The sequence below is a fragment of the Mustela nivalis genome (genome assembly GCF_964662115.1).
Source record: "Mustela nivalis genome assembly, chromosome: 1".
NCBI lineage: Eukaryota > Metazoa > Chordata > Mammalia > Carnivora > Mustelidae > Mustela > Mustela nivalis.
Genome location: NC_139020.1, coordinates 103298866 through 103312522, shown reverse-complemented (window position 1 = coordinate 103312522; position 13657 = coordinate 103298866).

Genomic DNA, 13657 nt, shown 5'->3' with positions numbered 1-13657 from the left:
GAGATTTAACAAAAGTGCCTTAGCTGGTTTGTTGGGAAAAGACTGTGTGTGGAAGGGATAAGGTGGAAAGCAGTAGACCATTTGTATTGGACGGCCTCCAAGACATCCCCAAGGGTCCCTGCCCCATGAGATTCACACCCATGTGTGATCCCTTCTACTTGGGTGTGGGCTGGACCTAGTGATTTGCTTCTAATGAATAGGGTATGGTAAAGTGATGGGTTATCATTTCTGAGATTAGGTTATGGTCTCCATCTTGAATGTTCTTTCTTACTCTCTCACTTGCTCACTGTTGGGAGTCAGCTGCCTTTTGTGACCTGCCTGTAAGAGAGACCCATGTGGCAAGAAACTAAAGGTGGCCTCTGGCCAACAGCCAGTGGGGATGCAAGGCTCTTGGCCCAACAACCATGGAGAAATAAATCTTGCCAACAACTGCATCAATAAGCTTGGAAGTTGATCTCAGCTGAGCTTTCAGATGGGACTGCAGTTCTAACAGTTTGACCTTGGCTTTGTCAGGGACCTTAAATATGAGGTACCCATGTTGACTCTGCACTCAGATTCTGGATCCACAAAAAATGTGGGTAATGCCTGTTGTTTTAAGATGCTAAAGTTTGGGATAATATGTTACACAGGAATAGATAATATGTCAACTAAGAAGTTAATGCAATTACCCTGATGAGAGATGATGGTGACTTAAGACGGTGATAACAGTGGACTTGTTCAAAAAACTGAATTCTGGTAGGTAGATCTACCTGGATTTTCTGAGGAACTAGGTGTAAGTGAGGGAAGGAGGGATGTCATAGAAGAGGAGAGGTTGTCACAGTGTAGCAAGAAAGAACTCAAAGATTGTTCTAAGGTTTTTGGCCTGAGAAACTGGAAGGATGGAATTGCTATTAAGACTAAGAAGAAGAAGAAGAAAGACTTAGAAGATTTGGGAGAAACAGGCTTTGTAGGAAAAGATCAGGAGCTCGGTTCAGGGTAAATGATTATAATGCCTATATGAGTCAGTGAAATTCTGAGTAGGTAGATGAGATCACCAAGAATGAAAGTGGACAGAAAAGAGAAGTGAAAGGACTGAGTCCTGAGGCACTCCAATATTAAGAGATCAGGTGAGGGGTGCCTGCGTGGGTCAGTTAAGTGACTGACTCTTGATTTCGGCTCAGGTCAGGATTCAGGGTCGTGAGGTTGAGCCCTGTGTCTGGCTCCTCACGCATCAGGGAGTCTGCTTGAGATTCTCTCCCTTTCCCACTGCCCCTCCCCCACCATGTGCACACTCTCTCAAACATCTTAAAAAAAAAAATTGGGTGAGAGTGGAGAAAATAGCAAAGAAAACGGATGAGGTACCAGTGATGTAGAAGGAAAGAAAAGTGGTGTAGGAGCCAAGTGAAGAGATTATTCTAAGGAAGGAGTGATACACTGTCAAAGGCTACAGATAGCTCAAGAAAAATAAGAATTGCAAATTGGATATTGGATTTAGCAACATGAAAGCCATTCTTGACCTTAATGATTAGCTTCAGTAGAGTAATGGAAAGAGAATGACTGGTTGGAGTCAATTCAAGAGAAAACTGGAGAAGAGGAGTTAGGATATGGAGTACAGACAACTTTAGTTCTGTAGCAATGAGGAGCAAAGAAACAGTATGGTAGCTGGAAGAGGAAGAGTACATTTGTAAAGATGGGAGGAAAAACAAAATGGTTGTATGAGAAAGATGCACCAGGCAGAAAGATGGTTGCTATAGGTGAGAGATTCACTGGTGAGTTGTCCTAGAGTAAGCAAGAAAAAATTCTGACTGTTCGGGACACCTGGGGGGCTCAGTGGTTAAAGCCTCTGCCTTCGGCTCAGGTCATGATCCCAGAGTCCTGGGATCGGGCCTCACATCGGGCTCTCTGCTTGGCAGGGAGCCTGCCTCCTCCTCCTCCTCTCTCTCTCTCTGCCTGCCTCTCTGCCTACTTGTGATCTGTCTGTCAAATAAATAAAAATCTTTAAAAAAAAAAATTCTGACTGTTCAACTCAACATCCAACACCCTCTGCACGCTACTCTCTGCTGGCCTCTCAGCTCGTGTGCGCCATTTGTGTAGTTGGGTTTTGCATCTTGGAGGCCTTTCATGTTCTTTCCCCAGTGTGCAGTTTCCCCTTTCTATACCTTTTCCTTTAAATGATTCATATTAATTTTTAAAATAACACAGCTTGAGTGTCCTCACCCTGGGAGGCTTTCTCTGATGCCTCAATCTGACTTAGATGGTTTTCTTCTGTGCTCCTGTACCCTTTCTCTGTATTTATTCTTACAGCACTTACCACAGTGCACTGAGACTACTCATATATCTCTGATTAGACCATGAGGGCAATATTGATAAAAAGGACCATGGCTTATTTGACTCTGAATCCTTGGCACATACAGTGTTTCACACATGGTGAATATACACTAAATCTTTAAAAGAAATTCAAGAACCCTCTAAGTTTCTTCAGTTCTTGTGGTAGATGAAGGCACTAACAATGAAAGATAGTTGACTTTAGATTTGAAAATGGTATTAATTAAGGAGAAAATATGTAATTGTTCTTACTGTCTGTGGGTTCTGTATTTGTGAATTTGCCTACTCACTACGTATTTGTAAACCCCCCAAATCAGTACTTGCAGTAGTAGCGAGGCCATCCAGAGTGGCAAGAATTTGGTGTTGCCTGTTGTGCGCATTCCTAGTTGAGGTCAAACGAGGTGATACTCTGCTTTCATGTTTTAGGTCTCATACTGTAAACAAGTGTCCTTTTCTTGAAATATATGGTACTGTGTTTTGCACATTTTTTTGCTTTCTCAGGGGATGATTTTGCTGTTTAAAATGGCCATGGGTGTCATGCTGAAGTGCTACCTAGTGCTCCTAGCGCAGGAGGGCTGTAATGTGCCAAATGGAGAACATGCGTTAGCCAAACTGCATTCAGGCATGAGTTACCATTCTCTTGGTTGTGAGTTCCATGTTAATGAGTCAACAATCTACATTAAAAATAAAAATTGGGCTGCCTGGCTGGCTTAGTCAGTACAGCATGCAACCCTTATCTCGGGGTTGTGAGTTCAAGCCCTAGATTGGACGTAGAGCTTGCATTTAAAAACAAACAAACAAACAAAACACAACCACACACAACATACATTAAAGTGTCTTTAAAGAGAAACACAAAGCAAGCTTATGTATTAATTAGTTGATGAAAATGTGACCAAAGGCTTGTAGGACCCTCACCCTGTTTTCTCTAGGAGCAATTGTTCAATAACTGCACCAACTTTAGAACATAACTACTGTGAGTGAGAATCAACTGCAGTTTGGCCTCATTCTGAAGTTGCAGGGCATGTTCTTCCCACTGCTCCCTACAGATGGGAAAGTAGGCGAGTTTTTAGATAGTCATTTTTTAAAAAATTTAAATTCAACCAATTAACTTACAGTGTATTTTTAATTTCAGAGGTAATAGTCATTTGTAAAGTAACCCTAATCAAAATGACTTTTCATTCATAACTTTCTATTATGGAAATCTGATCTGAAGCTACGCCACTCAGTCTGAGGGGGAAAGGCAGTGCAGTAATTCCAGGAAGATCTAATATCTTGGAGATATGCGAGGTAGCCATGAAGTTCTCTTATGACAGCTAGATCAGACGAGAGTGCCTTAAGATGTTCTCAGGTAAAATTGCCCAGAGACTGTGGTTATCTTTGGCTTCCCAGACTCTAGAAATTTGGAGTCGTTACATGCCTGATGAATGAATAACATTGGTAATTATTTTCACATAAAAAGAGAATTAGTGTTGAGATTTTGAAAAACATACCCAGCATTAAATATGTAGCTTTTTCTGCTGAAGTGCCCCTCCTCTCTTGTGTTTTGCCTCCATTTGTTGAGCACTCACTAAGCTTCATATTGTGCTGAATGCTTTCCTGACACTATATTGTCCAACCTTCATAACACTCTGAAGTGCAGGTATTCTTTCTTCCATTTTACAAGGAGAAAGAGGAGGCTCCAAGAGGCTGAGTAACTTATAACTAGCTGTTAAATGGCAGAACCAAGATCTGAACCTGGGCTTAATTCTAAAGTCTTTAAACATTGTTACAGTTTTCCAGTTTGTAGAACCTGATTTCTACCTTAAAATCAACACATGAATGAAGTCTTAAAAATTCTGAAAGAACTGGAACTCTACTGCAGAGTAACTATTTCATATTGCATTTTATAACTCATTTTCATTTTTGGATTACTAAAGTACTCAGTACTCTAAAGAAATGGATGGATTTACTCCTTATCATTAGGATTTTTATGAATTCAACATAGAACACGTTGCTTTTGATATATGGAATAGAGATATCATGGGATGATTTCAACTATTGCCCATAAGCAGCTTTAGAGGTGGTTATATGAATGACCAGTTATTTAATGTGTACATCTGGATATTAGCTTAGCAGAGGTGGCCACTGTTGGGAATGGTTGTTTTTCCATGGTTACATTCTGGCAAGTATCAGAAAAATAGATGCGGCCTTGATTCCATTACTGATCATTGTGAACTTGAGGGTAAGTGTGTTTCAACTGAATCTGTTTTTACATGTGTCAAATAAGGGTTCCTTCTCTATCAATAATCCCTGATTCCATAATGCCTTCATGTGAGACACATGCAACAGACTGTCTCCAATTTGTTGGCTCATTCTCTGGTAGAACAGATGTAATTGAGTAACCTGAAGTGTTGAATAAAACCTAGTTCCACAAATGCTGTGACAAAATCCCTCAAAATTGGCTCTTCTCTGCTTCCATAGTTTCTTGTAGTTGGTACATGGTTACCTGCCTGGGATATTGCTTGGTTTCTGCCTATAGTTAAGTGGTAGTTATATGACTAAGTTACTACCATAGAACAATCAGATTTGATGTGTCTTAGTTCTGGATTAGTGCCTTAACCATCGTTGTTATTCCACAGATTCTCTTCCTGTCAGTTAGAACCCATGTCAACTCAAGTCCACCCATGCAGGTGGGGACAATGCCCTAGAATGGCAGATCATCAGGAGGAAAAATGCAAGTCCCTGAATGACTTCATGGAATAGGGCTAGTTGCTGACTGGAAGTCTCCACAGATTGTAATCACAAAATGTTATACGTCTTCTCTTGAATCCTCTTTATTGTTGCCGGGTGTCTGTTGCAGCAATATGGCCTTATATAACCGCTATGCAAGCTGAATGTGAAAGAAATTTTTCTAAGGGAAACAAAAATTTTGAATTGGATACTCAGACACTTTGTATTTCCAGATTTAATAACAAATCTGTAACTTGCTTACAGACATGAAGAAAAAAATGCTTAGCTCACTTGTTCACAAAATTCAGTGTATTTGAGTTATATTTTAGCTTACTTATTTTTAATGTAATCACCTAGTCCTATTTCTAGAGATTCTGAATTGGTTCAGCAGAGTTGGAGCTCCAAAAGAAAAGGACCCAGCCACATGAAGACCTAGCAAAGAATATTCCATGCAGAGAGAACAGGACTATAAAATCCCTGAGGAATGAATGGATTTGGTAAGTTTGAGGAACAAGGGAAGGCAGTGAGGTGGCAGGTCAGTGGGTGAGAGAGAGAGAGAGTGGCATGAGATCAAATAAGAGGGGCAGGCAGGAGCCACATCATAGATTATGGTTCTGTGAACCAAGGAATCTGAACTTTTTTTAAATCTGAATTTCTAAATGCATTGGGATACCTTTTGGGATTTTAAAATAAGCAAAATATTTGAATTTTGCTTTTAAAAGATGACTCTGGGGTGGCCTGGCTGGCTCCCCTAGAACATGCAACTCTTGACCTTTGGGTCATGAGTTCAAGCCCCACGCTGGGTGTTGAGCATACTTAAAACAAAAAAGGACAGAGTAGTTCCCAGGCAGATAAGAGATTGGCATCTAGACTAGAGGTGATGCTGGTTTGAACTGGTGACAATGGTAGAAGAGAGGTGGGCAGAGTAAGGCTATACTTTAAAGGTGGGATCAAAGAATGTAATGATGGATTGTCAGGGGAGAGAAGGAAAGCAGTTTTTAATTGGAACAGTTTTTTGTTTGTTTCAAGTTGTTATTTAACTTGCAGTTAACATATTAGCACAATATTGGTTTCAGGAGTGGAATCTGGTGATTCATCATTAAGGGCCTTAATTATCTGTGTTATGCCACCACAATTAATTGTTCATTTTTACTAATAAGAAATGTAAAGTATTAGAAAAGGAACCATGAAAAAAATCACAATCTAGTGACATTCGTTAGTCTTTTTGAAAAGGTTAAATCTGAAAAGAATGAAGACTGTTGGAAATGATAAATGTGGATAAATATAAAAGGATTCTTAAAATATTAATTTCTTCAATTGACTATTCAAAAGCAAATCATGTTTTGTTGGGTTTATAAAATGTAAAAGTTAATACATATGACAATAGTAAAAAGGATTATAAGAGGGATAAATGGAATTATACTGTTGTAAAATTCTTATAGCATAGATGGAGGGGTATAATAAATCAAGATAGACTGGTTCAGAGTAAGGATGATGCATTTAAATTCTAAGAGTAACCTCTGAAAATAGAGTTATAACCAAGAAGCCAAAAGAGGAGACTGAATGCTAAAAACTAATAAATACAAATGAAGGTGGAAAAAAAATAAGAAAGGCCCAAAGTAGAGTTGGAATAAATAGAAAACAAAGAGCAAGATGGAAAGTTTAAAGACAAATATATCAGTAATCATAGTGAACATCAACGGGCTAACCATCTAACTGAGAGAGAATGTTGGAGTAGATAAAAAGCAAGACCCAAAGTAAATGCTTTTGTATGAGAGTCATGCTTTAAATAGACACAAATGGGTTAAAAGCCTAGAAAAAGATGTACCATGTAACGAATAAGCATAAGAAAAATTGTGTGGCTATATTAATATCACTAAATAATAAAGTTAAAAAAGGACATTTCATTAGGATAAAAGGAACAATTCACCAAAACATACAATCCTGAATGTGTATGGCACTAATAACGGAGCTTCAAAATGTATGAAGCAAAAATTGACAGAGAGAAATCCACAGTTACAGTTGGAAATCTTACGATTCATCATTCAGTAACTGGTAGAATTAACCAAAAACAAATTACAAAAATAAAACCACCAAAACAGGGGTGCCTGGGTGGCTCAGTGGGTTGAAGCCTCTGCTTTCGGCTTGGGTCATGATCCCAGGGTCCTGGGATCGAGCCCCGCGTCAGGCTCTCTGCTCAGCAGGGAGCCTGCTTTCCTTCCTCTCTCTCTGCCTGTCTCTCTGCCTACTTGTGATCTCTGTCTGTCAAATAAATTAAAAAAAATAAAAAAAAAATAAAAAATAATTTAAAAATATAAAACCACCAAAACAATAACAAAAAGTATAAATACAGAACTGAAAATCACTGTTAATCAACAAAATCAATTTTTTAATGTTACAAGTTGTTATTTAACTTGCAGTTAACATATTAGCATAATATTGGTTTCAGGAGTGGAATCTGGTGATTCATCACTTATATAGAACGCCCAGTGCTCATCACAACAAGGGCCCTCCTCAATGCACCGTCACCCACTTAGGACATCCTTCCACCGACTTCCCTCCTGCAACCCTCAGTGTGTTCTGTAGTTAAGAGACTGTTTTATGGTTGGTCTTCTTCGGCCCCTTTCTTTTTTCCTTTCCTCTATGTTCCTCTGTGTTGTTTCTTAAATCCCACATATGAGTGAAACAATGTGGTATGTGTTTTTTTCTGACTTGTTTTGCATAGCATGCTACCCTCTAGCTTCATGTCATTGCAAAGAGCAAGACTTCATTCATTTCTATGTCTGAGTACTATTCCATTGTATATATAGACATATCTTCTCCATCTATTCATCAGTAGGTGAACATTTGGGTTTTCTACAATTTGGCTATTGTGGATAATGCTGCTATAAACATTGGAATGCATGCGCCCCTTGGAATCAGTATTTTTGTATCCTTAGGGTAAATCCCTAGTAATGTAATTGCTCAGTCATAGGGTAACTCTGTTGTTAACTTTTTGAGGAAGCTCCATACTGTTTTCCACAGTGGCTGCACCAGTTTGCATTCCCTCCAACAGTGTAAGAGGGCTCCCCTTTCTCCACAGCCTCACCAACACCTGCTGTTTCCTGGGCTGTTAATTTTATCCATTCTGACAGGTGTGAGGCAACATCTCATTGTAGTTTTGATTTGTATTTCCCTGGTGATGAGTGGTGCTGAGCCTCTTTTCATGTGTCTGTTAGCCATCTGTATGTATGTCTTCTTTGGAAAAATGACTATTTATGTCTTCTGCCCATTTCTTAACTGGATTGTTTGGTTTTGAAGGGTGTTGAGTTTGCTGATTTCTTTATAGATTTTGGATACCAATCCTTTCTCAGACAGGTCATCTGCAAATATCTTCTCTCACTCCAAAGGTTGCCTTTTCACTGCCTTGTTTCCTTCACTGTGCCCAAGGTTTTATCTTGATGAAGTTCCAATAGTTTGTTTTTGGGTTTGTTTCCCTTGCCTCCAGGGATGTATCTACTGAGAAGTGCTATGGCCAATGTCAAACAGTTTCTGCCCATGTTCTCTATGACTCTGATAGTTTCCTGTCTCACATTTAGGTCTTTACATCCATTTTGAATTTATTTTTGTGTGTGGTGTAAGAAAGTGGTCCAGTTCCATTCTTTTGTATGTAGCTGTCCAGGTTTCCCAACATCGTTTGTTGAAGAGACTTTTTTCCATTGGATATTCTTTCTGGCTTTGTCAAAGATCAGTTGACCATATAGTTGTGGGTGCCTTTCTGGGTTTTCTACTCTGTTCCATTGATCCATGTGTCTGTTTTTGTGCCAGGACCATACTGTCTTGATGATGACAGCTTTGCAATATAGCTGGAAGTCTGGAATTGCGATGCCTCTAGCCTTGCTTTTCTTTTTCAAAATTGCTTTGACTGTTTGGAGTCTGTTGTGGTTCCATACAAATTTTGTTTGTTCTAGTTGTGTGAAAAATGCTGGTGGTATTTTGATAGGAATTGCATTAAATGTGAAGATTGCTTTGGGTAATGTATACATTTTAACAATGTCTTTTAATCCGTGGCATGGAATAGCTTTCCATTTGTATCATCTTCTATTCCTTTCACAGGTGTTCTATAGTTTTATGAGTGCAGGTCTTTCACCTCTTTAAGTTTATCCTTAGATATTTTAATCTTTTTGTGCAATTGTAAATGGTATTTTTTGAAATTTCTCTTTCTGCTACATTAATAGTATATGAAAACACTACCAATTTTGGGGTATTAATTTTGTATTCTATCATCTTACTGAATTTATTATTTGTAGTAGTTTTTGGGAAGAGTCTTTAGGATTTTTTGTGTATAGTATTATGTTTTCTGAATAGTGACAGTTTAACTTCTTCTTTACCAATATGGATGTCTCTTGTTTCTTCTTGTCTAATTGCTGTGGCTAGGACTTTCAATACAATGTTGAAGAAAAGGGGTAAGAGTGAACACATCTTTGTCTTGCTCCTGACCTTCCAGGGAAAGCTCTCCGCTTTTAATCATTGAATATGATGGTAGCTGTGGGTTTTTCTTATGGTCTTTATTATGTTGAGGTATGTTCCCTCTGACCCCACTTTGGTGAGAGTTTTTATCATGAATGGCTGTTGATCTTGTCAAATGCTCTTTCTGTATCTATTGAGATGATCATATGATTTTTATCCTTCATTTGTTGATGTGGTATATGGTGATTGATTTGTGAATATTGAACCATCTTTGTATCCCCAGAATAAATCCCACGTGATCATGGTGAATGATTTTTTTAATATATTGTTGGATTCAGTTTGCTAATATTTTGTTGATTTTTGCATCTCTGTTCTCAGGGATATTGGCCTGTAGTTCTTTTTTGTGGTACTTTTGTCTGGTTTTGGTATAAGGGTAATGCTGGCCTGGTAGGATGTATTTGAAGCTTTCCTTCCTTTTGCATTTTTTGGAATAGCGTGAGGAGAATAGGTACTAACTCTTCATTCAGCATCTGGTAGAACTTCCCTATGAATCCATGTGCTTCTGGACTTTTATTTTCTGGTAGTTTTTTAAAATTACCAATTCAAATGTGTTACTTATAAACTGTTCAGATTTTCTATTTCTTTCTGGTTCTGTTTGGCAAGATTGTTTGTAGGAATTTATCCATTTCTTCTAGGTTGTCCAGTATGCTGTGGCTCAGCCATTTTTTCCTTTGGTCTGATTACTGCAATGACTCTTTGCCTACTGAGGGCAGGATTTGGTTCCTCTGTTGTTAGTGGCCCAGTCTGGGGCCACCATGGGCTTCTCTTAAGTCAGACCAGGCATTTCTCAGAGATGCAAGTAGCAATGAACTGCAAGGCACGTTCTCTGTTTTGTCCTCTGAGAAGCTTTTGTTGGTGGGCGGACCCTGCAGTCAGACCAGCTGTCTGCCTTCAGTGCTCTGCTGGGGCCACAGTCTGATTGTTGTGTGTGGTTATCTTTCCCACTCTCTGGGGCAGGAGTCACTTTGGAGTGGTACCGGCCTCATCAGGACTGCTTGCATATTTATGGCACTGCTGTGGATGGGCTCCAGACAAGAGCCCGTTAGAGGAGGCAGATCAGAAGTGTCCGGGGTGGTATGTGGTGTGGCGTTAGCAAGCTTTGTGTGGGTCCGCTGTGGGAGGAGATCTGGAGCAGAGGCCAGTCTGGAAGAGGCGTTTCCACAAGAGAGTGGGATGGGGTGTACGGTTAGCAAGTTCCATAGGGAGTGTTGGCACTACTTGGTTCCCAAGGTGGCTGTGTGTTAATGCTGGCTAGGGATGTGGGCAGGAATGGTGCCTGCCAGTTCCTCTGTTCTGGAGAAGTCTCCCAATGTACATCCTTGAGTAGCTGTGGCTCAATCCCATCCCTCCAGCTGCTCAAATATCAGTAATAAACTTGTGCCACTATCTCTAGGTAAGCAAGCAACAAAGTCTCAAATATCATTATTGGCACTGGAAAATTCCAGGATATTTTAAACGGTTTAAATTTAAATTTAAATTTCAAAGCACGGGCTTTGAAATTAGTAAACAAATCTCCTTCCAGTATACTCCAGGCATTTTTCAAACTGCTGCTTCTATGCCACATCTCTGCAAGGCTGTTGTGCTGTCTCTTTAAGGGCAGGGACCCAGTTCCCTTCTGCCTTCCCAGCTTTCTCAGAGCCAAGGGCACTGGTTGTTAAAGTTCCAGGTTTTAAGTCCCACTGATTGTAAGAACTTATGAAATCGAGCCTCTCTGGTTTTCAAACCCAAATGTTATGACAATTCATCTTTCCTATGTGGGTCTCCTGGTGTAAATCCTTTTCACTCCCCTTTTCCAGTCCGCAACATCCCTCCCTCCTGCTGACAATACCATAGGTCCTTTTAGCTCCCAACCTCACCTCTGCTCTTCCTACCCTCTTTCATGGGACTTCTTCTCTATATGTAGCTTGAAGAGTTTGTTCTGCCAGTCTTCCAGCCATCTCCTGGGTTTTTTACACTGACGGGAATGTTATGTAGTTGTATCTGTGGAACAAGATGAGCTTAGGGTTCTCCTCCTCAGCCATCATCCCCAGAAGTCAGTGTTTTTGTTTTCATCTGATAGATACCTTGAGGTGACTTGCCGAATCATTCGGTAGTTCTGTTTTTAATTTTTTTGAGGAACTTGTATACTGTTTTCCACAGTAGCTACACCAATTTATATTTTCACCAACAAGGCACAAGCATTCCCTTTCCTACACATCCTTACCAACATTTGTTATTTCTTGTCTTTGAGAGTAGCCATTCTAACACGTGTGAAGTGACATCTCATTGTGGTTTTGACTTGCATTCCCTGATAGTGATACTGAGCATCTTTTTAAAATGTGTCTGTTGGCTGTGTGTGTCTTCTTTAGAAAAATGTCTACTCAGATTCTCTGCCTCCTTTTTAATCACATATCTGATTTGCTGTTGAGTTGTAGGAGTTCCTTGTTTATTTTGGATATTAACTCTTTATCTAGATATGATTTGCACATATTTTCTCCCCATTCAGTAAGTTACTTTTTAATTTTGTTGATTTCATTTTGTTCATTTCCTTGGCTGTGCAGAAGCTTTTTAGTTTGATGTAGTCCCATTGTTTATTTTTGCTTTTGTTGCCTTTGGTTTTGGGGTCAAATTCAAACATTTAGTGCTAAAACTGATGTCAGGGAACTTCCTTTTTTTCCTTCTAGAAGGTTTATAGTGATTTCAGGTTTTACATTCAAGAATTTTATCCATTTTGAGTTAATTTTGTGTATGGTGTAAGATAGTGGTTCAGTTTTCCCAACAACATCAGAGACTGTCCTTCCCCCACTGTATGTTCTTGGCTCCTTTGTTGTAAATGAATTGACCATATATATGCATGGGTTTATTTCTGGGTGCTCTAATATGTCCCATTTGTACCATACTGTTTTGATTACAATAGCTTTGTAATATAGCTTTGCCCTTGAAGTCAGGTTGTGTGATGCCTCTAGCTTTTTTCTTTGTCAAGATTGCTTTTGTTATTCAGGGTCTTATGTGGTTCCATACAAATTTTAGGTTTATTCTACTTCTGTGAAAAATGTCATTGGAATTTGGTTGGATGGAACTAGAGGGTATTATGCTAAGCAAAATAATCAGAGAAAGACAATTATATTATTTCACTCATATGCATTTAAGAAATAAAACAGAGGGGCATAGAGGAAGGGAGGGTAAAATAAAGCAAGGTGGAGTCAGAGAGGGAGACAAACCATAAAAAATTCTTAGCCACAGGAAAGAAACAGGGTTGCTGGAGGGGCGGGGGTGGGGGTGGAGAGATGAGGTAACTGGGTGATGGGCATTAAGGAGGGCACATGATGTGATGAGCACTAGGTGTTATATACAACTGATGAATCACTGAACTCTACCTCTGAAATGAACAAGACACTATATGTTAATTGAATTTAAAATGTCACTGGAATTTGAATAGTGATTGCATTGAAACTGTAGATTGCTTTAGGTAGTATGGGCATTTTAACAATATTAATTCTAATCCGTGAACATGGAATATCTTTCCATGTATTTGTGTCTTCAATTTCTTTCATCAATGTAATAGTTTTCAGTCTTTCACTTTCATGGCTAAATTTACTTCTAGATATTTTATTCTTTCTGATGCAGTTGTAAATGGGATAGTTTTCTTAATTTCCTTTTTTTTTTTGATTTGTTATTAGTATATAGGAGTACAACAGATTTTTTTACATTAATTTTGTATCCTGCAACTTTACTGAATATATTAGTTGTTAAGAGTTTTTGGGTGGAGTCTTTGGGGCTTTATAGATATAATATGTCATCTGAAGATAGTTATTTTACTTCTTTTTTCTGATTTGGATGGCTTTTCTTTTTTGTGCCTGTTATAATGAGGACTTCTAATACTTACTTGAATAGAAATGGTGAGTGTGGACACCCTTGACTTTTTCCTGACTTTAGAGGAAAAGCTTCCAGAATTTCAGTATTACATATGATGCTAGCTGTGGGCTTGTCATATATGGCCTGTATTATGTTGAGGTACATTCCCTCTATACCCACTTTTTGAGAGTTTTTATTTTAAAAAGATGTTGAATTTTGTCAAATATTTTTTCTATATCTATTGATATGATTATTATCCTTTATTTTGTTAGTGTGGTGTATTATGTTTAATTTCTGAATG